Source organism: Syngnathus acus, chromosome 5, assembly GCF_901709675.1.
Source record: "Syngnathus acus chromosome 5, fSynAcu1.2, whole genome shotgun sequence".
Lineage (NCBI taxonomy): Eukaryota > Metazoa > Chordata > Actinopteri > Syngnathiformes > Syngnathidae > Syngnathus > Syngnathus acus.
The window spans coordinates 3,538,881-3,541,764 of record NC_051091.1 but is presented as its reverse complement, the minus strand read 5'-3'; positions in this window follow the sequence as shown (position 1 = coordinate 3,541,764).

The following is a 2,884-nucleotide window of genomic DNA, read 5'->3' as shown; positions in this document are numbered from 1 at the left end:
TCATTAATAAACCTCTGTGATTAATTTCCATCTCTCCCTCCCGTGTCCCTTGCCTTGTCGTCTTTACAAAGAGACACCCTCCTCATTAGCCAAGTGCGATACGATGCCAAGGGATGATATTAAGGACTACTGTTGACATTGAAAAGAAATTAATGTTACCAGGGCAGAATTTCTCATCTGTTGACAGCTTATGACTTAAAGCTCGTCTTAATGCTACCCGGGATAATTTAGTTTTATCGGACCAAATTAATTGTTTTCAGCCATTGTCTTGTCGGTCATTTTTGCATCCTTCAAATGTATCAAATTTGAAATCAGATCATTTTCAGTTCATAAAAATGTGACAAGGTAGACCTTAGTTTTATTATGATAAAATGTTTATCATAAGCACGCAAAGACAACGTTGGTGGGAATAAACAATTTTATTAAGTTATGTTTTAGAAAAATCCAACACAAATTCACAAACAATGATTACCATGCACAATTTTAGTATACAAGACAAAACAGTTACTTTTCAATATGAAAATCCAAATCTACACGTCAGTATCTCACAGAGATCATTGATTAATACAGCAGTATTAGGCTGAAGGAGACACACTATATAAGAGTAATAAGGTTGTGTTGGGTGGCCATAGTTGAAAAATATATGCAAATATTTACACTGTAGGAAATAACACTTTCAAGCAACAAGCACTTCAACAATTTCATCCTTGTGGAAACAAATTGATTTGCTGCGTTTAGAAATCAGGACACTTTCTGTTGATGCGTGGAATCACCTTCTGGAGTAAGGCCTACTACAAACTTTTTCCACGACGATACTGACGACACAAAAGAAATCATAACGTTTCCAGCTGAACGCACTTCACCCCAAAACAGTAAAACAGAGGATAACATGATTGCCTCTGTGTTATGTATGGGAAATAGATAATCTATACATCTACCTAAAAATGTAATTGGATCCAGATGGTTTTGATTTTGAGTAAAAATAAATCAAATAATTCAGGTAATTTCACTAATCGTACTACTAGGCATGACTGTGTGATATTTTCAACAAAATAAAATCACCAGCTGCGTGGCGATATACTAAAACAGAGAACTGTAGAATACTACTGTATTTTCCGCACTATAAGGCGCACCGGATTATAAGGCGCACCTTCAATAAATGGCCCATTTTAAAACTTTGTCCATATATAAGATATATACATTTGGCCCGCGGGCCGGACTTTGGACACGCCTGCTGTAGTGGCTCAATATTGGTCCATATATAAGGCGCACCCGATTATAAGGCGCACTGTCGGCTTTTGAGAAAATTGGAGGTTTTTAGGTGCGCATTTTAGTGCGGAAAATACGATACATCAAAAACTTAGAGGTGGTGAATATTTACCTTGTCCGTAAACCATTTCTTGATAAGGTCAGTGTATCGGGCAATGAAACACACTGTAACAAGCTACTTGAAACACCCAGTCAACAATTTCACCAATGAATGTTTTGTGTCCAAATATGTATGGTTTTAAAAATAGTCAGCGCAACTGTGATGGACAGCAATCCAATAGCGACTGTGTTTGAAGATGTATTTACAACAATCAATAAATAAGAAAAACAGTAAATCACTGCACTATCACTATTTGAAAAAAAGTTTTGAGAAAACATTTATTGTATAATAAACAGCGCGCACTCACACACACAAACGTGATATGAGTCAGGTAGTGAAGCGGTGATGGACATCATTGACGGCAACATAAGAGAATGAGAACATTAAGAAGGCCATCAATCACCCAGGTAACTCAAAAATGACATCTATAAGAACAGAACAGAAAAATCAATATTCCATTGACTAACAAGCACGCTGCCTCATGAAAGCAGTCGGGCAGCCGACAGGTCAGGCCCGATTATGTCGGCCTTTTTGGACTTTTATGGGGCTTGTGAGCTCTGCGCACCTGTTCAGATCGCAAAATGGGGACATGCAGTCACCTTGCATCAGCTGCTTGTGCTAGTCTTTGAATTTGAGTGGTAGGAGAGTGCAAAACTACGGATGCTGACAACCTCCTAGCTGATGACTGTGCGCAGACCCACGTTCAGCAAAGGCACGGCGATGTCTAGCACTTGCATGGGTTGTTCTGCATCCATACGTCCCTCCTTGTCCTTTCTCGCTATTTATTCTGGTTACCGTATTTTCCGGACTATAAGGCGCACCGGACTATAAGGCGCACCTTCAATGAATGGCCCATTTTAAAACTTTGTCCTTATATAAGGCGCACCGGACTATAAGGCGCACCATTAATGCATCATGTCAGATTTTTAATCCAAATCAAATCATTCTCCATTTTATCATTTTTATTTCAACTTCAGACGCAACAAATTAATTTATAGTCACAAAATAATGATCCATAGTCTTTTTGATTCATGATTCATAGTCTTCAGCGGGCCACTTATGATTGATTTCATGACACAATGCTTCGGGCCAGTTTAGATTTAAGAATTTAGTCCATATATAAGGCGCACCGGACTATAAGGCGCACTGTCGGCTTTTGAGAAAATTTTAGGTTTTTAGGTGCGCCTTATAGTCCGGAAAATACGGTAATGGTAAAGACGCAGTCATGCCTTTCGCTCCAATTGCAGGAAGGGCAATGTTAGCGCTGTTGTCGTCATGGCCCAAAATTTTATCTATGGTATTTTCCGCACTATAAGGCGCACCGGATTATAAGGCGCACCTTCAATGAATGGCCCATTTTAAAACTTTGTCCATATATATATAAGGCGCACCGGATTACTATAAGGCACACCTTCAATGAATGGCCTATTTTAAAACTTCGTCCATATATAAGATATATACATTGGGCCCGCGGGCCGGACTTTGGACACGCCTGCTGTAGTGGCTAAATATTGG